A 25,545-nucleotide genomic window follows, 5' to 3' on the forward strand; every position below is an offset into this window, starting at 1 on the left:
GGTACAATTTTGAAACAAATATATTATAGGTCCTTCACAAAAAAACTCATTTTGGGCACTCGAAAAATGGAAAATGATTTTTTCGTCCAAAGAAAATGAAAACTCCCTTAGGCAACATTGTCTGCCATTCCAAGATGCACCCTTGTGCACAATATGAGATCATTTGAACAAACCAAGTCATGAATGTGGCCATAAGATTGATCATTTGACTTGAAAGTCATGGATCTTCATGCATGATAGCTCGTTTCTGAGAACACTTTTTTAAAATAATTGCTGTATTACAAGTTTATAATTTTTCTTGATAACTTGGTCATATATAATGACACAATGCAAAGTATTCCAATTTTTTGTTTTTTTTTGAATTTTTCATGCCCGATTCAAAATGCGGTCAAAATGGCGGGAATGACCGTTCCTAGCTAGTGGTTGAATCTTGGAATTTTTTTGGTGTTTCTCTGATTAAATAGATACTTATGTACCTAGAAATTATTTTTGTAAAAAATAAAGAGCAAACTATAAGGAAGCTGCAGTTCAAATTTGACCCGTTTCCAACTGAATCGGCAGAAATTTGTCTTTTTCACTAGAGGTGGATAAAAACTTTTGAGACCTAACCATTTGGTCAATTGTGCATTAAATATGTCCTAGTATTTTAGAAAATTGATTTGGTACAATTTGGCAACAAATGTATTATAGGTCCTTCACAAAAAAACTCATTTTGGGCACTCGATAAATGGAAAATTGATTTTTCATGCAAAGGAAATAAAAACTCCCTTTGTCAATATTGTTTGCAAATCCACGATGTAAACTTGTGAAAAATATGATATCATTTGAACAAATATTTGATAGGACTTTCACAAAAAAACTCATTTTGAACACTGAAAAATGGAATGAAATATTTTATCTTGAATCGATCACGACCAATTTATATGGTCATCAGGTCATCAAATGGTTTGTTGCGTTCTGATTGGACCATGAGCATATCACGCGGATCACGCATCAACCACCGTCGGATGCTTCCGGATCAAACGGCCCAAACCCACCCGAGTCGAAACCCTAGGTTTGTCCTCATGGACATTTTCCACCCACCCCCCGCCTCCATTCTTTCTTTCTTTCTCTCCCTCCCCGCTCAGATCCTCTCTCCTCTCCCACCATGCAGATCCCCCTCGCACCCCTCGTCGCTGCCACCCAACCCTCTGAACCTCGCCGCCGCCCTCACTCTCCCCTCGTCTCCCTCGTCCTCAACCAACCTCACCGCCGTGCAGTGGCTGGGTTGTCGCCGCGCGCTGTTCCTGCGGGCTGTCCCTTTGGGGGCCGGCTCCCATGATTCAATCCAATCCTCTCCCCCGATCCCACCTGCCGGCGGTGACCTCCCCACATCCATGGCCTCCCCACGCCCTTCCTCGCCGCATCACCACCCCGACCCCCTCCCTTCCCCACCGCATCGCCACCCCAAGCCACCTCCCTTCCCTAACCCTACACCCATACCTCAAACTGCGCCGCAACATATCTGATCCCCCTTCTCCGTGGCGGAGTGCCTCCTTTCCCGAGTTCACCAAGGACAGCGTCTGCTTCATCAAGCGCTGCTACAAAGCCCGACCGCAAGGGTAAGGACGCTCTCGCCCGCTCTCCTCATTCTAGATCTAGTTTATTTTCCTCTTTCGCCAGATCTGACGCTGATTTGGCACGCAGAGTTCACCAAGGTTGGCGGCGCAGACGGCGATTGGGTTCATCGTCATGAGATTCGTCGGCTTCTTCGTCAAGCTCATCTTCATCCCCTCGTCAGGCACAACTTCTCTGATCTTGTCCGCATCTCTGATCTCGTCCACGACTACGACCGCAACGGAAGCCTCCTCTGCTCGGTACGGATTCCCCCAACCCCTTCGTCCAGCCCTAGCCGGCCGGCCGAGGTTCCGATCAGATCCCCTCTCATGCTTCGTCTCTTGGCGGCTGCTGCCGGTCGGCTCTCCCTCCTCTGTCTGCACCCCTTCCAGCTAGCCGATTAACCACTGTTGGGTCGCGCTCATGGGGCAAGCTAGGTTCTGGTGCCTTGGACCAAACCCCAACTTTGTTTGTTCTACCTTGTGCCTGCTCGGGATTCTAGCGGGCGTATTAGTTTTGGCCTATGGGATTCTACCTTGTGCCTTGACCAAACACCTTGCACATGCTGCTCCTGCGGCCTCTTGAAATCAATAGAGCTAGGCAGCCAGCTGATCCTGTCCGGCTTGTGTAGTAGTAATAGACGAGAAAAGATCTTGCACTTGTATTTCACTATTAAATTTTGTGCAAAAGATCTTGCCATCTGTCCTCAATAGTGATGCAACATTATCTGTATGCTATTTATCCATGTGATGCAACATTTTAATAAACTTTTTAAACTGTTTGTCAAATTTAATATTACGCTCCCTTGTGAAATTTATTGACAGGATCTATGCTATAAGGACCTAGAGCATCTATTCTGAAATCATAGCTACAAGTTGTTGCTGTCGATGGTGCCATGGTGGTGCACAATGTTTTTGGACCTCTCTGAGCTGAAGGTTTATTCAAGATTAACCAATGATTCATGTGAGCATCTATTCTGAAAACCGGCAGCAGTTTTTTATTTCCTGGAACTGTTTCAATACTGCTAGAGTCTAATGCTTACACTAGCTTCCCTAACTTATCCCTATGCAAAGACTCATTATACAAATCAGATACAAAGATGATCCCATGTATGAGTAAAGCTGGATGACCATCCATTTTGTAAGATTACATAATTGGTAGAACACGTTATCTAGAGAACTAAATTGTTTGAGCACTAAAGGTGAATTTGCATGCCACTGAATACTATGTAAATTCTACACTACTGAAAGTGTGCAGCTTATGATTCCTTTGCTGAAACATGAATGTGCAGATGGGAGTATCACAACATGCATATAGTGAAGATGGGAGTATCACAACCTGAATGTGCAACTTATGTAGTTTCTGTATTTTTGTTAAAGCATGGAGTAGCTTCTATAGTTTTGTTAAAAATTATCTTGGCCTTGGGCTGATTTGAGTACTACCAAGGGAAGGATATTGAACTTTCCTTGCGGATGCATAGCGTGTAGGAGAATTCTGCTTGACAACAAATTTACTTGTCTTGAATTATTTCTTTTTACTGGATGTTCAGAATGTTCAATTAACTTTGTTTCTTTTGTGACCTTGCTATGTAAAGGTTCGCATATTCAGAGGAGACATACCGAGGTCAAGCTTGCATGGTCTCTGTTTGTTGTGGCTACTGACATGGTCGACGCTGAACTGGAATTAACCCTGGTTCCAGCTTATTTGTACTATTATTATTATAGCATGTCCTAATATCTACCATTAAACTGGCAACACCATTGAACTGCTGCTTGCCTACCTAGTGCCAGCGCCAGCGCCATTTCCATGTCCACTATTTATTATCTGGTATATGACGATGAGCAGAGTGAAGCCTAGTATTGCTGCTGCACAAATAGATTGCTTGCCACTTTGCTACCTGAAACAGAGTCTCGATTCCATTCACACACTTTTCTGACTCTTTATTTATTAGTGGCCCATGTAAGAACAAAAAAAATAAAGCTCCAACTAAGTACGGTATTTTGTTTTTGTTTCATGCTCTTTGTAGCTGACGGGTTGGGCTGTGCTTGGATGGGCCATGTTGTAGCTTTTAGACAGTCTGCATACTAACTTAGCCTCCATATTACAAGTTTAAAAGAATTGCTATGTAGTTCACAAACCTGGGACTAAACATTTCATTATTTTTTCTCTTGACGACTTTTACTTGGACTTTCAGTTTCAATAAGCCACATCCTTGTATAAAACTTAACACTGTCATGCACCTGTTTGCGCGTATGCCTATGATAGGGTTAGGACCTGCCGCACCTTTAGAATAAATACATCTGAGATGATAATATTTCTATTAAAGTGTTAACACTGATATTACTGAGCTATCTTCAGTAGTGAGGTGGTCCCCTCCTTGCTCGTCGAGATCGCCCTCATCCTCCGTGTCGCCAACGAGGCTGAGGCCAGCGACCCATGAGTCGCCTACCTATGTAAGCGACCACTATTCTCTTCCGCTTTGCACATTCATCCTCTGTTAATACTGTTACCAAGGCACCAAAGCAGAGCAGATCCTTTTGCTCTGCTCTGCTCTGCTCTCTTTGTTAATTACTGCTCCTATATTCTATTAGCACCAAGTCTGCCTTGCCTGTGTATTATATACTCCCTTCGTTCCGAATTACTCGTCGTGGTTTTAGTGTATTATATACTCAATTCGTTCCAAATTTGAACTAAAACCACGACGAGTAATTTGGAACGGAGGGAGTACTTTATTCTTCTGGCTGGAGTACTAGAAGAGTAGTGCTATCTTTCTGCTATTGACACTCCGTGGACTACTCACTGTTAATTTATTCCGAGTGGCCATAATACCCTTCCTAGCAGCACCACAGAGTACCACCTGCTCTCTTGTCTCACCCATAACAACAATTTACTAGCAATATGTGTCTTGGGTACTATCTAGGTCCCTTCTACTACTACACCTAGTTACTTGTGTGTATCTTATTACTTACTAGTTAGCATACATCTATAGTAATACTGTACTATATTCTTCTTCCTCTACTACTACAGTAGTACTTGTAGTAGTGGTGTCTTACTGCCAGTGACATTTTATCGAGTTTATTAACTCCAAATGAAGTGAGCTGGGCATAATTCTCTAGATGCGGTACATAGTGCTATTTGTTTCCTTGCCTCACCAACAAAATGTACTAATATGTCTCTTGTGACATGCTAGGTCGATTCTACGCATCCGAGAAACCTGTAGTACTTGTTTCTCTGCATGTTTGAGCACTCGAGCAGCACTCAAGCAGTACTTCAAAATGGAGTAGCTTAATTCACTGAATTTGGTTGTAGTACTAGTTGATTCACTGAGAAGATTCGGTAATGAGTTGAAAATGTGATGATTTAGCTCACTTTCTTAATGTGATGTTGCTGCTGTACTCCATAAATTACTGAACAATTGTTAAAACTCCAAAAATACAGTATTTGCTACTGGCCTATTAGTGTTAGCAGTATTTGCAGCTGGAGTATTTAGAGATTCAGTTTCCTACTCCAAATTTTGTACGTTTTTGATGTGAAACACTTATGCATGACTAAGTGTTAAGCTGATACAATTTTGAGTCTGCACTTCTGTATGTTTTTGATGTGAAACACTTATGCATGACTAAGTGTTAAGTTGATACAATTTATTTGGTAGACAAGCATGGAAATATGTATTAACTTCCTGAAAGTAGACAAGCATGACAATTCTGTTCAATTCTGATTTCTTTTGTAGTCAATTATGTTCAACTAATTTCTGAATATTTCTGATGTGACCTGTGGCCAGGTACTAGAGGCTGGCCAGATACTCCATTGACATCTCTAGCTCCCACATGTCGCCCCTGGGCTGGAGCGCCCTCGTGGGCGATCAGCATCCTCCTGGTGGCGCTGCTCCTCACAAAGTGTTAAGTTGGATTACCGCCTCATGTTGATGGCATTGTTTCTTTTTGGTGATCTAATGTCGCTTAGGTTGCTGCTGCTGTGATGGAAGCGCACCACAACTTTAGTTGATGTTATCTGTTTTTGCTTATTATAGTTGAGGTTGGACGTGCAGACTTGTATGTGATGTTGTGTGTATTTGGATGAATGATTTCGGAATTTAATCATTTAATTGAGAGAATTATTGAGTGTTTGCTGTTCAAATGTGTAAACTAGAAATCAGTGAATAATAAAAAGACCAAATGTTCTACTGGACCAAATAATATATGGGCTCAAAATGCTACAGCCCAAATAATAGTGGACTGGAACATTGTGCATTTCTGTAAAACCTTACAAAAAGGCCTAATGAAATGGTTTGCAAAAGGGCCATGGCCTAGAAAATTAAAAGGCCGAATTGTAGGCCGTGGCCCATGTAGCCGACCAAAAATTCACATGAAAAAAACAATAAAAAGGATGAATTGTTGGGCTAGGCCCATGTAGAAAATCGAATTGGACCGGGCTGATTCTTGTGCCACATCAGATTGCCACGTCGGATGCCTACGTGGCCTGGGGAGGCTGCTAGTGACCAAAACAAAACAATAGGCATATTTTGGTCGTAAACGTCTACAACCTTCTCACAAAGAAGGTCGTTAATTTCAGTTTACGACGCCAGCTTTTGACCTTTTGTTTTTGGTCACAAAAAAGGTCGCAAATGAAAAACAATGACCTTTCAGTGACCAATAGTCAAGGTCACAAGTTGACATATTTATTTTAGTGCACACCACTCCCGATCAACAGGATCCAATTTCGAACGTGGCCAGTCGAACACAAGGCCATTTCCTCCGTTGTGCTGTACGCCAGGCATCGTTTCCATCGTCTGTTCCGTCCAAGCCCTCCCGATGAACACGACCACACATTCCGTTCCGACCCAGCCGGTTGGCTCCCACGCGTTTTGTTGCCTCCCGATGAACACGACGCATTCCGTTGCCTCCCCATGAACATGACGCGTTCCGTTGCCTCCCCATGAACACGACGACGATGCTGTTTCTCCATTCCGACCCAGCCGTGTACACGAGCCCTGGCCGTACGTATGCGTGAGTAGGCATTCGAGACCCCACCCGTATGTAGACATACGTGGCCGTATTTTCTTTCTTGCACCCTGACCGCTGTACGTACGTGTACACGCTATGTGCGCGCCTCTACTATGACAGGTACGTGCCTCTACTATGACACGTGCGCGCCTCTACATCCACCAGTATATATGTACGTACACGTGCGCGACCAGAATGACAACGCTACATATGCTTCGACCAGGTGGGTCCCGACTGTCAAGCACTTCCTTGCGTGCGAAGATGTACCTAGTGGGTCCCAGAAGTTAGGGGGGCGAAACATTTTTTTGCCCGGACGCACTTCCTTGCCTGCGAAGATGTAGCTGGTGGGTCCCAGCAGTCAGGGGCGTGAATCATTTTTTTTGCCCGGACGCACTTCCTTGCGTGCGAAGATGTAGCTGGTGGGTCCCAGCAGTCAGGGGGAAATGTTTTTTTCGCGAAATATGGTGGCCCGTCTGGTGGGTCCCCACTGTGAGGTGGAGGAATCATTATTTTGCGCGTAATAAGGAGGCACTTCCTTGCTGCGGCCGTGGACCCAGCTGTCAGCCTCTCCACGTACAGTCCATGTCCGATGGAAGTCGTTCCTTGACCATGTTGACCATGCCACGCTGAGAGCACCACGGCGGTGGACGACGGCGAGGACTAGGAACGGGACGACTCGGAGCCGGGGAAGACGCAGTAGTGGATGCCCATGCGAAGAGAAGTACGAGGGTTCACTGGTTCGGCTACGGTGTTAGGCTGCTGTCGCCGCAGAATAACAGGGGGTGTGGGTGAGTAGAGGGATGGCTTGTCCAGCGGTGGGAGTAGTAGGGGGCGGTGAGGCATCCGCGGCATCACAGCCGGCCACGGGAGGCAGGAGCACGCGGAACGACCGGCGCTGGTTTGGGCGGCTGGAGCAAGAAGACCAGAGGTTGAAGAAGCACTACGGCCGTTGGATGAACATCGTACGGTAACAGGAGTTAGAATCGTTCATATTGACTAAGTTGACAAAGCCCTCCGTTCCCGTCAACTTGGTAGGCCCACAAGTCAGCCTCCCACTATGCTGGGTTCCAGCTGGCAGGGGGAATATTCATTTTTTTGTGCATAATAAGGAGGCACTTCCTTGTGTGCGAAGATAGTTGGTGGGCCCGACATGTCAGCGGGGGGCACGTTATTTTTGCGAAATACAAAGGCCCTTCCGGTGGGTCCTAGATGTCAGGTGGAGGAATCATTATTTTGCGCGTAATAAGGAGGCATTTCCTTGTGTGCGGCCATCGACCCAGCTGTAAGCCTCTCCATGCATAGTCTACTTCCGATGGTGTCGTTCGTTGACCACGCTGACCATGCCGCGCCGAGCGCATCCAAGGTGGTGGACGACGGCGAGGCCCCGGACAGCAACGAGCCGGAGATGGGAAGACGCGGGAGTAGAGTCACAGACGGAGAGGTGTACAAGGGTTAACTAGTTCTAGTGTGGTGTGGTTCGACAGTCGGTGAAGAAGAACAGGAGGTGTGGAGGGGTGGAGGGATGGCCTGGCCAACGGTGGAGTAGCGCTTCATAGCGAAGCGTGCTAAGCAAAGCTGCTAGCAGCAGGAGGCGGGAGGTGGTCCCGACGGCGCTGGAAGAAGAAGACGAGAGATTGAAGATGGATGCCGGTCGTTGGATGTAAATCCAATGGCTAACATGTCAGAATCATTTGTTGACTAAATTGACAACGACTTGCATTGGCTTCGACCTATTGGCCCACATTTCAGCCACCAAAAATGTGGCACATATTCAACCCATTTTTTCAGAATTTACAGTCTTTTTTTGCATGGTAGAATTTACAATCAATTTGATCTTTTTTTTGAATTACAGCCATTAGCTGGGCTGTGTGAACAAATAATGTAGCGTCCATGCGGCCCATTTATTTTATTTCCAAAAAAATTACAGGCCATTTGCAGTTTCTCGAAATACACGATTTTGCTAGGCTGATTCTAGTTATAATGTTGGGTTGGGCCAGCAATTTTATCAAGAAATAGAAAGGGGTTGAGCATTTTGTTATAAATATATTTAAATAATAAGTGATATTATTACATTCGTCCTTAAAACTTACCAAGCTTTTGTACACAATCACTAGGATTTTCGTGCCAAAACAATTCAGGATTTTATTTGTTAAGAAATTATTTTTATAAGTTAATAAGATGTGGGGTATTGTTTTCTTACATATGTAAGTATCTGTTAAATATATGATGACAATAAAAATAATATATAATAATATATAAAATAATTTAAATATATATAGTATAGTTAGAATGGAAACATAAGTTGGACCTGGCGTTCCTATTCTTATATAGAAAAATAGAACAGACCTCTGCGTTTTCTTCAAAAAAATACATAAATTGGGCTGCCAAAAATAAAACCTCGGATGGGAGGTCCATAGGCCGGTCGATACATGACGGCCCTAAGAAAAATACAAACAGGCCTATGGACCTCCCATCCGAGGTCGTGGGCTGCGCATGTTAAAAATGAAAGCCTAGATGGGGCAGCCCAAAACCATGTCCAACACTTGCCAAAACTTCGTCCCTCGTTTTCTCTGTGTTTCGCACACTCGACATTGCGTGAGAATTTTGACTGTGCAAAATATGAAGATGTGCTATGCATGAATGTTGATCGGCATGATGTTAACTGGCTGGTAGTTCCATTTGTGACCATGAATAAAACTTCCAACATGATGTTAACCCTGTTCGAAAAGGCCGAGTTAATATAAATGCTCTGCCTCTGAAAGTTGCAGTTTCTTATCTGAAACTGAACTTGCAGTTTCTTATCTGAAACTAAAACTTGCAGTTTCTTCTCTGAGAATCACATTGTCTGCACTTTTATACTCATATGAAACTACATTTTTTAAGTACTAAAAATAGATCTCTAGAATTCATAAAATACTTCATATGCTCAATACTGCAAATCTGAAATTCAAAAGACATTCATATCTGAAAGTACTCTCAAAATACACAACACAAAACACAATTCACAACTTGCAAATACTGACAACCCTAAGATCCTCCTGACAATTCACAACCTGCCTGACTATTGGGCTGGGGGGGAAGCCCCCTCCTATTCATCGGCGGTAGACAGCCGCCCCGTGAGACGGTGTGAACAGCGAGAGAGACGATGGCGGGGAAGCATCGTCGGGCCAACTGCTTTTCTCCTCTTGCAGTTGGGTTTGGTCGACGAAGACTCCACCGGCTTGCTCTGGCAGGACACCCTCACAAACGGCACCCTGTAGATGCTCGATCCTTCAATGTCTGGTGGATGCTCCATCTGGGATCGATACTCCCACCACTGCTCCCTCATGATCGGATTCGGTGAATCTATTTGCTCCATGGGCCAGAGGAGCAGCTCTATGTACTCCGGCGTGACTCCCTCTGGGAGAATCGCCACCTTTTCGCTCTGTTGCAGATATTTGGCCATGGATGATGTTGTCGCCGCTAGTTGGTCCTTGTTGTCAAACCAAGACTGTATCTCCAACATCCTAGCTAGCTTCATAGGGTCGCCGTCTGCGATCCTCATGTATCGGTTGTACTCCTCCATAGATCTACTTCTCCACAACACCTTCACTCACCGGCGGTGGTTTTTGAATGGAAGAGGAGAGGAGCATCGCTGGTTTTGGATTAGAACCAGAGAGGAGCGACGCTGGTTTTGGACTGGAACAGGAGAGGAGGGGCGGTGGTTTTGAAATGGAAGAGGAGTGGAGCGGCGTGGCATTTAGATTGGACCAGGAGAGGAGCAGCGGTGGTTTAAGAGAAGAAGAGCGGAAGAGCGGCGCTGGTCTTGGAAGTATTTTTTTTGTTGTTTTGCGTATTTTGGGTCAAAGTTTGACCACGTACTGTATTTGACAAGCAAAATGTGAATGCATGTCACCAAAAATTGTATCGTTTGGTTCGTATCTGAATGTACTTTCAAATTATATTATTTTTGCAATGTGTAACATATATTTTATGTGCGAAAATCATGGTCAATTATGACCCAAAATAAACGGGAGACTAGTTAATGTGGGGTGGCTTTCTTAATTGAAGGGTAAATTGATTTTGATTTTGATCCAGTCACAGCGCACCGGCCCTCTCGTCCAATCCTAAATCGCTGCCACACGCTCCTCTCCCTCTTCTCCATTGCAAAACCACCTCCTCTCGTCTCCATCATCTCCATTCCAAAACCACTGTCTCGCCTCTCCCTCTTCTGATCTTCTCCTTTGCAAAATCACCTCCTCTCCTCTCCATCATCTCCATTCTAAAACCACCGTCTCGCCTCTCCCTCTTTTGATCTTCTCCATTGCAAAACCACCTCCTCATGCATGTGGCCCAGAGGCACATTTATCGTGATTTTGATCTGAAGCGCCGAATTATAACATACTAGTCGTCAACCTGTGCATTCGCACGGGCTTGCATGTAAAGCAATACAATTTGATAATTATTTTTGTTTTGTGTTACGTGATTTGCTTCATTTACCACTTCAAAAAAATGGTTTTGGTTTAAAACAATGGACAGTAGGTATGTAACACATGCATATCTAATATAATTACATAATTTGGTAATTAAATTCTATTTTGTAATGCTAACTCTCCACTGATATATAATTTATAATAATATTTTTAATGTAATATATTTTAAGTGATCTAGGGGAAAGGGATTACTATTGTTTGGTCAAGTTGTGATTAGATGGTTTGTATGATGTTTCCTTTTTTGGTCGTCCCATCTCTCATTATTCTCGAATACTATGATATACAGTTGACATAAATATGAAGGCGGTATTGGTGGGTAACATCGTTGCAAATGTGAAGTTCATTTTATGTGCTATCTCCTTCAAAATTTTCCAATACAGAATATATAAGGATCTATGTTTAATTTTAAAAGATCAAGAGGTGCGATGAAAGTAAACACTTTCTCTGGTTGTAGTAGTTCGAAAAACAATCAGCAATCCTCCCAGCATCTTAAATGTTTTTATACTTATTCATGAGATAATATTTTTATTTTCCACAACTTTATTTCATATGTTTTCACTCAATTCCATGCAAAATGTGTATTATCATACCAAGATGAGAGGGCAATAATTAGTTTTCATGTTTTGGTCGCAGAGAACGAATGCATGCACACTATCCTATGGGTTATACATGCAATTCCCTAATAATAGGAAACAAATTTGGTTATATTATCTTACACGGTTGATTTATTCCATTAAGAATAAATATTTACCCTAACTTTTTCTGAATACCGTAGCCGAATGACACTAAACTAAATGTATGATTTCATTGTTCGTTACATTGCCTTCTTATTTACATAAATGTTGGATAGATGCCTTTATTATATTCCTTCAGTTATTGATCAATTTATTTATAAAAATAATATATTGAATTGGCAATTTCTAGATATTTTGGTGTAAGATGTATATTTAATCAGTTAACAGTGAGCTATACAAATAGTGATATATGACATACGTCTATACTCAGGCATGTAAATATGAGAACTTTGTCGTGCATCATCCATAAGGATAGCTTTTGTAACATGTATATGTGAGGACTTTTGTAAGTATGAAATAGTCGCGTTTGTGCTTTGCCTCATGTTTTTCCTTCTTTATTTGTATATATCGATTTCTGGATAAAGATGTTGTCACTTCAGACCAATCAGTTGTTCCACCCACATACATATATGTATGAATCATTTTGCAAGAAAGCTAATTAAATAGAAGCATTAGCCGTGATGGCTACACTACATTGTCGTTACGTTGGTTGCCTGCAGAAATTAATAATGAAATATAACTACGCCTCCACACTACCCCAGTAGTCGTGTACACTCATGATACAATGGACCTGGCTGCAAAATGAAACACGTGCACATGAGTAGCTCTCGTCAAGGCCGGCAACCCACTTATGTTTGTTGATCTGCCATTGATAGAAATTTCTTTTGCTGAACATAATGTCACCATGTAGTTCTGAGGACTTCTATTAAATCTCAGACATAGATGTTAACAGAAAGAGAGCAATGTGATGTTTTTTCCCCAAAAATAGTACCCCCTTCGATCCAAAATAAGTGTAATAAGTTTCGCGACACTTATTTTGGATTGGAGCAAGCAGTAAAACTCACAATATACAATGATTAGCAAACTACTATGATGAGTTGTTTGAAGCACTACATCATCTCCTGAAGATTGCAATTTCAGTTCAGTACGTACAGAAGGCAAGAGCTAGAGAAAAACAAATGGCGCATATGTTTCCAAACTTAGTTACTAATAAGATCGTTGGACTTGCAATCAAAGTAATTCATATGATACACACTCATAAAGATTTTAGTAGATGTTCCTATTGTCTTTGATTGATCATAAACATATTCTTGCCTCTCTATATGAAGCTTGTTCCTACAATCCGAGGGAACTATTACATAAGCATGTGAGCAGACCAGGAAAACATCAAACAAAGCACAAACGTGATTTATTTCATATTATTTCAGGTGAGGAAACGTCCATTAGAACGCCACCACCACTCCAATGTAATTCCTCCACTCGGTATATGATATGGAGAATAAAAAAAAGGGTAGTCAGTACTTAGTTGGAAGCGTACAATATGTTAATTTTACAGGTATGAGCTCATAATTTGGATGAAGAACATGCATGTACGCCGTGTAATGTTGGGAAGACCAAATCCTTTAAAGAATAGGAGTGCAAGATGTCGTAGTCTAAGAAAGGGTTACAGTCAAGATATATACCTGAATTACATCAGAAGAATTGTGATCGTGATACTATCACTTAAACCCACCAAGTTTTAGTCTGAAGCATGCACCCCTACTCAACAAACTGAAAGATAAGGCCCCTGCCAGTGAGTCTATGATTTTTCTCTTGTACATCCCATCAAACACATGGAGTACACACATCTATAGATGGGAAATTTGAGTGCTGGTGGTTGTAGAGTAGTAGAAGGACGGCACCGAGACATATATGATGAAATCAAGGATGGTGTAAAGAGTGCCCTTTTATTCTCCCGAAAAAGGCAATCAAGTTTGAGAAGATCAACTCAGATAAATTTGTCCCAATCCAGATGACAGTTGCAGTGTTCTTAAGAAAAAAAATTAAATGTTTGTTATGGGATATGTTTCTGCTTCTAGGATACAACACCAATTTATCTATCAGTCCTGTAAAAACATTTTTTCCACAAAAAACTATTTTAGGGACAGAATAAGATGGAACAAATGTTCAATAAACTATCAGGCTGCATATATTGGTTAAGCACAGATAAGAAATTTCAAACAGAACTTGCACTGGGAAAAATGGGAAGACTACAGGAAAACACCTCACAGATTCTTGTACAGAGTGCGTATCAACATATTTTGGCACCGGGAAGAAGATCCAAACAATGATTCCATGAACTGAGAACCTGCAGCGCCAATCCTGGTGAATATCCTCAACGATTTTATTTACGACAGAGAAGGAGTTCAGACCTCAGCGGAAGAGTGAAATCGGCCTCAGAGCCAAAGAGAGGGCGCACGGCCAAAAGCCCAAAATTGTAAGAGATTGCTCTATGATCTTGGCATCGGGGATTGCTCATACTTCGGCAGTAGCTGCAGTGGGTGGCCACGGTAGAGAGATCGCTTCTCCTCCTTACCCACCATAAAGAGAAACAGAGACGTCGATCCTGGGTTGATTAGATGGACTAATCATCATAAAACTGTAGAATCAACATGGAGGGTCAAAGTAATTTGCTTAAAGTTTTCAGAGAACACTATGTGCAGTATGTAAACTGTCGGAAACACTATTATGCTGATGTATAAATCTAAGTAATAGACATGATTGGTACAGTCTACATTCATATATGAATTGGTGATTATGTATCTTATTTCTCGTACGTTTGTCCCATCTCTCGAACCGTACTTCAATAATTGTTTGTTCAAGAAACGATGCTAATTCAGCTCAATATAAATTACCTACAACTAATAAGAAACGATGAAGCAAAGCTGAATACATCTTCCCTATTTTTGTTAAAAAAACATGAATTGATGAAGGTAAACGATTGGTAAAGAGGAGAGATTAGTTGAGAATCACATGCATAGCGCTCTTGGCCTTTTTTACTTGACTCCTTTGAACCCAAACTTGATACGGCAGCATAACAGGCAGGATGACGATGTTGACGACCCTATGTGCAGGTACCAGGTAGTAAAGTAGGTCCACCTTGTATGTTTGTTTTGTAGAGACATAGTTCTTTTCACTATGAATGTGGCTGGGCATTAGCGCGGTGAAGAACATAGAGAGATCAGAGGCAACAATGGGCACACATTGAAATTTTTCTGCTATGCTTCTTGATGTACATAAATGGATGTCTCCTCTTCTGGTCTCAATTAGCCCCTGAAAAGGATCAAATTATTCCAATGGCTTCTTCTTTTTCTGCTTGCACCCTTGAGAGTTGGGTGCCCTCCTCCTTCGATGTCCGACGCGTCTGTGTGTTTGATAGTCGGCTGAACCATTGATGGTGCCGCAATGCAATGCATCTTGAACATATTCAGGCATGTATGTAAACTGCTATCTACAGCAGGGCCATACTATATTAAAATCATCAAGTACCTTGTACGAAGTAAAGAGTAATCATAAAAAATATCATCAAGCACCAAGTAAAGAGTACTACCGAGAATCATGCCGAGTTTTCTACCCAACTTGCTGCTTTTATCTCCCCTGCTTGGGTATGTATGCAGACCCAAAATAGTACAGCTTGGAATTCAGCAAGATGCATTGCATATTTCAACCAAGGAACAGCCGTTGGCATACCCATCTGCATGATGGAAACCGGAAACGGCCACCAATCCAGCTTCTTCCTGAAAAGCAAAGCAGAGAAGAATTGGGTAGAGATATAACGAGAGATACACATGAAGGTTGGCTTATCTGCTTGGAGGTTCACGACGATGCCCAGAGGAACACGGTGTGGTTAAGATGTGGCGACAGAGGATGTTGGTCGGCGCGAGCTGTAGGAGTCGGAGTCGAGGCACCGGCCGATGGGAGAGGAGAGCCCCTCCGCTCGTCGGAGGAGCCACACTTCTATGGTTGGATGGTCGGAGGAGGGGCGGCCTGCCTCGCCTCCGAAGGTCGGTGTCAGTTGGTGCCCTCCGCTAGGAACTCCGGGTTAGAGAGGATCCTTGGGAGATATGAGACCTCAGGGGTGGAGAGAGCCGGCGAGTTCGGGACGGCGGCAAGATCCCACCTTCCAGGGAGGTGGAGAGCACCGGAGAGCCGGCGGCTGGGACTCCGTTGTGGGCTAGCGGCAAGGGCTTACGGTGGCGGCTGCAAGGGGATTTTTTTGAGTCGCTGCAAGGAGATGGGAGAAAGAATAGGCCTGAGAGAGAAGAAGGTAGGACAGGTGGAAAATAAAATGAACCGCTTTTTCACTTGCCCGTGGCATAGTGGGTAATTTCTGTCAAACTCGATTAATCTACACCATAATTACTCGGTCCCGTTAGATTAACGGCTCGTAATTACTGATTAACGCAGTAATTTCTAGGGAGTCACAAATTAGTATAGGTATAGATAACATGAAAAAATGCCACATGACAAGAAATCATAACCTCACTACCCAAAGGAGACAACATGAATCCCGACGGACAAACTAGATGAGGAACAAAGCTCAAATTAAAGATAAACTCGTAGAAAAGGCGTTCGTCGATAGTTGTCCTAATTAGCATAGCCGGCTTGACCTAGATAGCAGCCGAGTAGTCACAGTTCGTGCATGTGCCCCCAATGACCAGCCCAACTCAGTTGTCGCTGTTTAACCCTCGCAGTGATCCGAAACACATGACACCTAATTTTGCGAGATGACAAGAAACCTTTTTTTAGATTTCTCACAACAACTACAGCCATGTACAACATAGCCTGCATGATATGTAGACGATAACCAATCCAGCTGTGTCTGCTGGAGTCTGGTCACATGCATGGACGAACTGATCTTTCCGTGTCTTGCAGGGATCGTCCAGGCACCAACGTAGTACACCACTTCTCTAGTACTATCGCTCGTTACCCTCTTCTATTAAGTCACCCGACTTGCGGGGCTGGGGAGTGTGCCTATGGTCGGTTCTCAATTATCGTCCCACATGTGTGTGCAAATGCAATATGACGCGCATTCCATTCGGAGAGCAGCGTGCCAGACCGACCGACCGTCTAGGGTGCGACGCGAACACGACGGGCATGTTGTATACTCCATACATGTGTACCGCCATTTTCTAGATGGTTTGCTCCATGGCACGGGCGCAATCCATGGATACACAATTAGTATACTGTATACTATTTAAAAGTCGAGGGCGGGCCCTTTCCTGCGCGATAGGCGGCGGGGCAGTTCCGCCTAGTCGGTTCGGCAGAGACGCGAGAAGACGAGGGAGTAGGCTGCTGCAAACGTAGGGCTGTGTGATTTGACAGCGAGTTACTGCTGGACAGGTGGGGCCCCGTGATTTGACTTGCCATTATCATTTTAACTGCGGCGCTACAACCGGCGTGAGTCTCCTGATTCCTGACCACCTCCATTACGAAGATAGAGATAGAGAGGAGTCAAAAATACACTTATATCCAACCTTATAGCCAACCTTGTTGTAGTATGAGTGACTAAGTGATGACTATGTATGGCATGCCAACATCAGATAGCCTAACGCATCGTGTTAAATCTCCAAGGGCGCGACCGCGTGAGCGACGCGACGGTCGTGGTAGGAGCGACCATGATACGGGCTGCTGGCAACCCATGGATCTGAGATCAAACAGTCGCATGCTAAGTTGTTGAAAATTTGCAGAATAACCCTCCAGGATAGGATATTCACCCATAGGTCTAGAATCACGCCATGCAACCATTCGATCTCAGATCCAAGGGCTCTCGGAAGCCCGTATCATGGGAGAATGGAAAGCCACTGCCCTGCCGTTCGCACGCTGGTAGTTCGCTCCTACTCGTCCCCGCACGTCATTCAATACTATGGCGGTTCGATCCTAGTCGTCCCGTCCATTCACATTACGGCAGTTCCACTAATCCTAACCCTCCTCCCAAATCCATGGTGTCCCAAATCTCCACAATCGGCGGTGAGTACAAGGTTAGAAACATCACCGGCGATGAGTTCGATGTCATCTACACCCGTTCTTCCACGACAGTGAAAGGATGTCTTTCTCACTTCAGACGCATGTTCGAAAACTCAGATGATGAGTGGGTCGCTGGGCTAGATGTTGAGTACACCACAGTCCTGGGACCAAAGAAGGATCTAAAGGACGAAGAGAGGAAGAAGCCCGCCGTGATCCAGGTTTGCGTACATAACGTTTGCTTGGTCTACCACATATGCCATGCCAACGTTGAGTGCCAGGATTTTAAGAACTTCCTCAAGGACAAAATAGTAAAATTCATTACCGTAGACTTTAAGAACGACAGGGATGTCCTGCGTCGGATAGGTCTTGTTGTAGGCAACCCCTTCGACCTCCAGAAGAATCGGCTAGTGTCCTCTCGTCAGCCTTCAATGCAGAACATGGTAGGAGACATGGTTCATCCTTCGTACGGTAAACTGGAGAAACCTCCATACACGTTTCATCGTCATGCATGGTAGCGGAATGTACTAGATATAGAACACATCCACCACGCTGCAATAGATGGCTACCTTTGCTTCAATATCTACAAGGGTTGGATGAAGAGCGGCAGCCAAGTGTGCAGTTCAAGCAAAGAAGTATCGGCCAAGAGGAAGAGGGACAAGGACGAAGTCGAGGACATTGACGAGGACTCCGAGTAAGGTGGCAGTGTCGTTGCTGAAGGTGGTTCTAATGTAGTGTCTATTGGAAAAGTTGCAAAGTTTAATTTCAGGTGTGCTTAATTTAATTTGAGGGGTGTGTTGTGCTGATCCCCTAGCAGAACTATGTTATGTTTCTTCTCGTTACTTTAACTCTTCAGTACGTACATACTAGTATTTCTTACATTTCATCTTTTAGTTGGTATAGTACTACCACTCGTTTCTTCACATTATATATGTACAATATATATGGCCAACATCATATAGCCAGCAGTTTAGTTGTCAAAGAATTTCAGGGTGCTTAGTTTTGTCAAAGAATTCCAGGATGCTTAGAGGGTGCTTGGATCCAAGGGACTTATTTTAGTCTGACTAAAAATAGTCTCTTTAAAAGGCTAAATTTCCAAGCACCCCTGACTAAAAAGGGGCTAAAACTAGTCTTGAGACTAAATTTTTTTAGTCAGGGGTACCCCTACTAAAATGTGGATTAGTCCTCTCTCTACTCATTTAACTCTTCTCCTTTAACACAGGCGAGTTCTGGATTGGATGGTTTGGAGGATAATAAATGCTCATTAACTTGATTTTAGCCTTTTTAGTATTTGGATCCAAGCATGGGTGAGGCTAGCATGTTTTAGTCCCACTACTTCTAGTCATGGGACTAAAATGTATCCAAGCACCCTCTTAGTTTTATTTGAGGGGTGGGTTGTGCTGGACACCATTATTGTGACTAGCCTTTTTAATAGTACTATATGCATAATTTGGCGACGAGCGCTCTCTATATGTACCACCTTTTTTTAATTTCAAGTTTTGCTCCATGGCGCAATCCATCGATACTACTGCTGTACAAAAGTATACATTTTTTAAAAGGCTAGAGGGCGGGGCAGTCTAGCTTGGTCGGTTTCACGAGAGGCGAGGGCCTTTATCATTTGACGGCTCATTACTGCTGGAAGGCGGGGCCTTGTGATTTGACTACTCGTATAAATGCGCCGACGACCTGATCGAGGAGGAGCAAAGAACCGTGCGGTATACTCAAGTTTTCCACTGGAGTAGTACTGCGATGGAGGAGCACGAAACACGGCATCCCAGTGCCATATGGCGATAAAAATGATCTAATTTGCTAGTCATCTCATTGTTAGCATTGTTCTATTCATTCCCTCAAAAAATCCATTTTTCTATTCATGCATCACAGAGAACGTGACACGTGCGGCGAAACACCCTAAGCAAAAGATGAAACACATGAGCAAAAGAAGAAGGAAGATTATCACCCCAAATGATCTAATTTGTCGCGGAGTCGTAACTGCTTCTTCATCACCTCCACGACCTCCATCTCCTTGCGTGTCTCCTCTGCCATCTTCTTCATTCTGTCCATGACACGGGATTTCTCGATGCGAGCCTTCATCATTTGTTCCACGGCCGTATTACGTACCTGACAGCAGCCGGGTGCTCGATGCGGAGCTTCGCCAACTCCTCCTTCTGTTCCATGACGAGGGCCTGTAGCATCTTCATCGAGGAACTACTATTCTCATGCAGCTTCTTCCAGCTGGCGTTCTTCTCCTTCAATAGGTCGATCTCGTGGCAGAGCTTCACCTTGTCCTCCTGAAGTCGCAGGATTTCACCGATCGGCTTCTTCTCCGAGGCAATGCTGTTCTTCAATAGGATCACCAAGCCGGCGGTCAACTACCCCTGCTGATTGAGCTCAGCGGGTATGTCGTCGAGGCTCTCCTTCAGCAACTCCATCAAGCCTTGGATGAACTCCTTCTGCTTATTGAGTTTCTTATTGAGCTGATCGGGCATGCCATCGAGGGATAACGACTCCAGCTCCGCCGGCTCGGCATGTTCGCCTCCGTGGCTAGGGCGCTCCTAGGAGCCATCACCTGCCCGTGAGAGATCTTTCGAGGTCTCTGCGTGGCGGCGAGGCCTCTCTTTTTTTCCGCAGCCTTGGTTGCCGCTCCCTTGTTACGAGTAGTCCTCGACGTAGAGCTCTGCTCACCGGCCATGGCAACGATGGACGAAGAAGAAGCACTTATGAGGAGGAAAGGTAGAGTAATTTTCGGTTAGGTAGTTCCCCTTTTTATAACCTAAGTACTAGAACTAGTACTAATACCTGCATAGTGGGAACACGTTCAGGTTTGGTACGTACTAGTAGGTGTGAGCAGGCTTTCGAATGTGATGGGAACAAGGTAAAGATTAATTGATAGTTTTGGTTTCGAGGCCCGAAACGGCTCCCGATGAGTTTAGCGGAACATAAATTTCAAGTACTACACTGCTCAAATGCGTAAATATTATGTTACTGTCAAAAATTGGCACAAAATACGAAGGAGACAAATGGAAGTACTACTAGCAACCCACGATTTAACTACTCGCATGCGCGCAGTGGAGTAATAATGTATTTCTTCTGCCCTCACGTCCACTCAATTTGCATGCGTTGTATTAATTGACCATCAATGAAGTGAATGACTTTACACACGTCAAATTATCACATGGGGTGGATCTTGGTACAAAATTCCGTCCGCCCGTGTACCCGCGTGTGCGTGCGTGCCATGCGTGCACATCTTCGCTTCGTGCATGTACCGCCAGTATGGCTCAGGGAGGACGAGTACATTCTTCTGGAACCAGCAACACATCACTGTGATCAATCCACGGAAGGAGGTCGCGACAACACCTCCACATGTGCCACGTGGCTTCATGAACTGTAAGAGAGACACTGTGTAGCGTGCCATTGGTATTCTGATTTACGTGTTTTGCACATACTCGAAGTACTAGTAACGTACACGTGCATTGCACGCATTAGATTTTGCAACCAAATTATGAATAAATACCACACTATAGCATGTAAGCTCTGAGTCATATATGCCTGATGTAGCCCTTCGTTTAATTCTTATAGTTCATCTCATTCAAAATCGATTAGTTTTTATAAAAAAGCTAAGAACGCGGGAATAGGAAAAACATGGGATTATAGTGGAATGTCGTCTTGAATCCTACAAGATTGTACGAGTGTTCGATTGTGCATAGAAAAAACGCAGAATTCTTTCAAAGAGGTTTGAGTGGATGGGATGTTTCCTATGAAACCTAGTGCAAATGAATCATATAGAAAAATTCCTATGGTTTACAATCCTACGAATCAAACAACCAAGATAGGAAAAAATCCTAATGATTAGAATCCTCCAAAATTCCTTTGAGAATCCTTTGAATCAAAGAAGCCCTTAATCTATTTTATGATTCATGGAATTGTGCATTGTAAAGCATAAAGTAAAAACAAATAATGGCAATTCAACTAGAAAAAAAGTTTGGGCAGTCATGATACGGAAGATTCTAGAACAAAAGAGAACCACTGTTGTTTTGAGGTTTGTGCATTATGCTTAAGTTCAACCATGGAGTCTGCTAGATTGTACATGTGGCAAAATCCGGTGGGGGCTAGAAGATGGTGCGAGGGGCCGAGTGGAGGTAGACTATGAAGGAATGCACAAGTGCGAGATCGATATTTAGAGAGAGGGGGCGAACACGTGCGCTGTTGCGCGCAGTGGCGGAGCCATGAAAAATAAATGAGCTAGGGGGCCAAGCATTGCTAATCCTTTACGAGGAGGGTCAATTCATGAACTTAAACCATTTTTAGTAGCAATTCATATTAGCCTCGATATATAGTGATGTTAGGGGGGAGGGGGCAGGGCCCTTACTGCCCCCTGTCTTCGCCATTGTGCACGCGTGTGAGAGATGAAGCGGAAGGCATGGATGATGAGAGGGGGACATTGGATATATAATTAATGTGGGTGTATTAGCTATATATGTTAATCCTATATAGAGATGTATAGATTGATCAATGTGGACGTGGGAAAGAGGGTGAGACCTCACTGGATATATCAATTGATCAATTTGTATGGAAAACTATGAAAGACTTAGCTATATACACACATACATAGAGGAACATCGATTGTTGCGCATGCACGCTTGAGAGATAAAGAATGACCGATATGATGGAGAGGGGGATGTGTGTGGGTGTGTGCCTTCATTGGAGACTGACCTAAAGAAAAAGATTGCATGTGTGTGATGGATAATGCCGCTGGTAGTGTCTGTGCATGCATGCATGAGAGAAAGTTAGTGGTACAATTATAAAGAGAAGACTACTGTGTGGGTGTAAAAGAATAGGTGAGGTCATAATCAATGTAAAGTTGAATTCAAATATTTGAATAAGAGATCCTGATGTTTGAAACCCATGCATGCGTGAATATAACGGAGATCTGCGCGGTGTGGTTTGGAAACGAGCATGTTGTAATGTATACACATTGAACAAGGTCAGACTGATTTGAATTTGAGATACCGATGGCAGACATCATTTGGCCATGTCACATCTGTGCATGGACACACTATTCTAATTGGAGATGATGGGCGGCTTTTGCATCACAGATCTATATCTATAGCCCTATATATATATATATTATATTTTATATTTTTTATATTGTGTGCAGGTAACTTTAACTTTGAAAGATGGTCATTGGATGAGGCGAATCCGATGGTCCAAAGATGGCAAATTTGAGCACTACTGGCCGTTGGATATCATCTAGATTCCACCAGATTTCGCCACATGTATAATCTAGAAGACTCCATGGTTGAACTTAAGCATAATGCGCAAACATCAAAACACAAGCACTTCTTGTTTGTTCTGGAATATTCCGTATCAGAATTACCCAAATGTTTTTCTACATGATTTGCCATTATTTGTTTTTACTTTATGTCTTACGACGCACAATTCCATGAATCATAAAATAGATTAGCTTTCTTATAAAAACTAGATGATTTTTGAATGAAATGAACTATAAGAATTAAACGAACATCTACATCATGCATATATGACTCAAAGCTTGCATGCTATAATGTGGTATTTATTCATAATTTTGTTGCCAAATCTCATGCGTGCAATGCACGTGTACCTTACTCTAGTCTAAATGGTGTTTGTGTATGTGTTGTGCGTGTTGAGGTGCAAATTGTCTTTTTTTGGTACACGTTAAGCTTGTTCTTCTGAAATTTCAAGCCGCGCCTTGTTATGCCGAAAATTCAAGCTAGCGTCTCTGTCTATCGTGCTGTGAAACTCCCGCCTCTTCAACCCGCGCCTTGTTAGCCCGAAATATTTAAGATATATCTTTGTCTCATTGTGCTCCGACAACTCCCTCCATCTCAACCCGCGCCTTGCTATTCTGAAATTACAACGCGCGCGAAAACTCCCACCTCCTGTGAAATCCCGACACGCGAAATGCCCGTGGTACCCCTGAACCGAAAGAACCGCCTCAAATCAGTGGGGGTACTTTCGTAACTTACCCCACATTTCGGACAAGCGCGTCTCTAAGCCATGGTTCCCCACTGCCATCCCATCCGCCCACCCATTCGTACACCAAGGCCGCGAAAACCCGCGATGAAACCCCACACCCTGCTCCGTACGCCACCCAGCCGGAGCCTCTTCCCCGACGACGTCGTCCACAGCAACACCTCGATGTCTCTCATCCACCGTACCGGATGAGGATCCGTCGTCGATCTCATCGTCTCGCCGGTTCAGCCAACCCGTCCTCCATGTCCAAGGAGCTGCCCACACGTTCCCTCATCTTTCGCGCCACCTCCATTCCCACACCGCCGTCTTCACCTGCACCACCGGAAGAGCATCATCATCACCGTTTCCTCGGATGAAGTTGCGGCCTAATCGGTGCCACCAAAGAGGTTGTACACTAATAGTCACATTTTCTTCTTAATTCGATCTCACGGTGCTGCCGGCGCTCGGTCCCGAGCCGACACGGCGCGACTCCATCCACGGTGGCGTCGCTCCCTCGGCGACAACATCCACATCAGTAGGAGCTGCTGCTGCTTTAGCTCTCGCTCGTGCTGCTGCTCTGCTCTTGCTCTTGGTCCCCTGCCTGGTCTGCTCTTGCTATTGCTCTTGCTCGCGCTGCTGCTCTCACTCTTGATCTTGCTTGCGATGCAGCTCTGATTTAGCTACACTTCAGTCGACTGAATCGACTTTTGGCTCAGTCAATTTTCAGGGGGTGGGGGGGGGCTCGTGCTACCTCTTGAGCATTGCGTTGGATTTCCCCGAAGAGGAGAGGATGATGCAGCAAAGTAGCGTAAGTATTTCCCTCAGTTTTTGAGAACCAAGGTATCAATCCAGTAGGAGGCTACGCGCAAGTCCCTCGTACCTACACAAAAACAATAGCTCAACGCAACCAACGCGCTTAGGGGTTGTCAATCCCTTCACGGTCACTTAAAAAAGTGAGATCTGATAAAGATGATAAATAATATTTTTGGTATTTTTGGTATAGAGATGCAAAGAAAAAAGTAAAAGCAAAGTAAAAGCAAAGCAATAATAAAGTGATGAAGATTGATATGATGAGAAAGAGACCCGGGGGCCATAGGTTTCACTAGTGGCTTCTCTCAAGAGCATAAGTATTCTATGGTGGGTGAACAAATTACTGTTGAGCAATTGACAGAATTGAGCATAGTTATGAGAATATCTAGGTATGATCATGTATATAGGCATCATGTCCGAGACAACTAGACCGACTCCTGCCTGCATCTACTACTATTACTCCACTCATCGACCGCTATCCAGCATGCATCTAGAGTATTAAGTTAAAAACAGAGTAACGCCTTAAGCAAGAGGACATGATGTAGAGGGATAGTTTCATGCAATATGATAAAAAACCCATCTTGTTATCCTCGATGGCAAAGATACAATACGTGCCTTGCTGCCCCTTCTGTCACTGGGAAAGGACACCGCAAGATCGAACCCAAAGCTAAGCACTTCGCCCAAGGCAAGAACAACCAATCTAGTAGGCCAAACCAAACTGATAATTCGAAGAGACTTGCAAAGATAACCAATCATACATAAAAGAATTCAGAGAAGATTCAAATATTATTCATAGATACACTTGATCATAAACCCACAATTCATCGGTCTCAACAAATACACCACAAAAATAAGATTACATCGAATAGATCTCCACAAGAGAGGGGGGGAACATTGTATTGAGATCCAAAAAGAGACAAGAAGCCATCTAGCTACTAACTATGGACCCGTAGGTCTGAAGTAAACTACTCACACTTCATCGGAGGGGCTTGGATGATGATGTAGAAGCCCTCCGTGATCGATGCCCCCTCCGGCGGTGCTCCGGAACAGGCCCCAAGATGGGATCTCATGGATACAGAAAGTTGCGGTGGTGGAATT

General features: G+C 43.9%; 1 long non-coding RNA gene across 3 annotated transcripts; it reads left to right on the forward strand.

Moving 5' to 3' along the window:
• The first annotated feature begins 1,088 nt into the window (after positions 1 to 1,088).
• Positions 1,089 to 5,724, forward strand: LOC125520300 (uncharacterized). Of its 3 annotated transcripts, XR_007288610.2 has the most exons (5): positions 1,089 to 1,601; positions 1,687 to 1,856; positions 2,421 to 2,559; positions 3,191 to 4,049; positions 5,378 to 5,724. It is a non-coding gene; the product is annotated as an uncharacterized LOC125520300 (long non-coding RNA). The 3 variants fall into 3 exon arrangements; XR_007288609.2 differs by having other exon boundaries at positions 2,421 to 4,049; positions 4,787 to 5,724; XR_007288608.2 differs by having other exon boundaries at positions 2,421 to 4,049.
• The last annotated feature ends 19,821 nt before the right edge of the window (positions 5,725 to 25,545 follow it).

Source organism: Triticum urartu, chromosome 7A (genome assembly GCF_056163025.1).
Source record: "Triticum urartu cultivar PI428250 chromosome 7A, HENAU_Tu73, whole genome shotgun sequence".
In the NCBI taxonomy this organism is placed as follows: domain Eukaryota; kingdom Viridiplantae; phylum Streptophyta; class Magnoliopsida; order Poales; family Poaceae; genus Triticum; species Triticum urartu.